Below are 1,033 nucleotides of genomic sequence, written 5' to 3' on the forward strand. Positions count from 1 at the left end.
CCTGGATCCAAGGGGTATATTATCTTATTATGGCTATATTTGACTTCAAATATATGAACTCATTTGATGTATTACATCATTAATGACCTAATGTGGTATCATTTTAAATTTTCTATATTCAATTTAGCAAGGAGGAATTAGAAATAAAGAATCAGATTTGTCCACTTGTCATAAGCTGGTTATGAAAATCATAAAACAAAGTTTCCCATTTTCTAATTATACCAGTCCAGCAGCTGCAAAATTTGGTCCCTGGTATCCTGGGTGACCTTCCACGTTAAGCTGAAGGGCTGCCTTGGAGGAGCTGCTGTTCCACAAAGCTTCTACTTATCTTTACAAATTCTGCCCCCTGCCTTTGAAAGTGTTCATTTCTGGGATAATCACAGTTGAGAGGTTATGAAGGATACCTGAGGTTGACGGATGCACTGGGATAACATGTATAACTTTCTGAGAATTATATAAAGACTAAAGGTTCAACATATTGCCAACAGATAACACCCAAATTCTGGTATAAGCACACAAGCCAAAGACTGAACATTGTTTCTGTAATGGTTCATTTCATATCATCTGTTGCAAGAGTGGAGTAAATCACAGTTCAGACCAATTCCTGTGACTACAATATAAGCTAATGCTGAGGAAATTTCTCTGAACATGCAAGCAAATATAAAACATCATAAATATGCAACTGGGGTGGAAAATGTAAATTTCTTCCATCATTCAAAATATATAAAATATCTCTCATATGCAAGTTAATTGCTTATTTCATATTCTCACCCTGACCACTAATTGCCTCAGAATTATCATTGTTATTATACCAAATATTAATTACATCAGGAATTCAGGAAGCTCATTATATAATTGTTTCCCAACTAAACATTTTAGTCAATTATCAACTATTAAAAAATAGTGTTCTTGATGCAATAAAAATGCTTCCTACATCAGATCACTATCAAATACAGTGCCAATCCACTTTTAAAATGTTACAAACTTGAAGCAACTATATTCTCTTTCTATTTAACATCCAATCAGGTACTCT

Source organism: Penaeus monodon, chromosome 29 (genome assembly GCF_015228065.2).
Source record: "Penaeus monodon isolate SGIC_2016 chromosome 29, NSTDA_Pmon_1, whole genome shotgun sequence".
NCBI classification, from domain to species: domain Eukaryota; kingdom Metazoa; phylum Arthropoda; class Malacostraca; order Decapoda; family Penaeidae; genus Penaeus; species Penaeus monodon.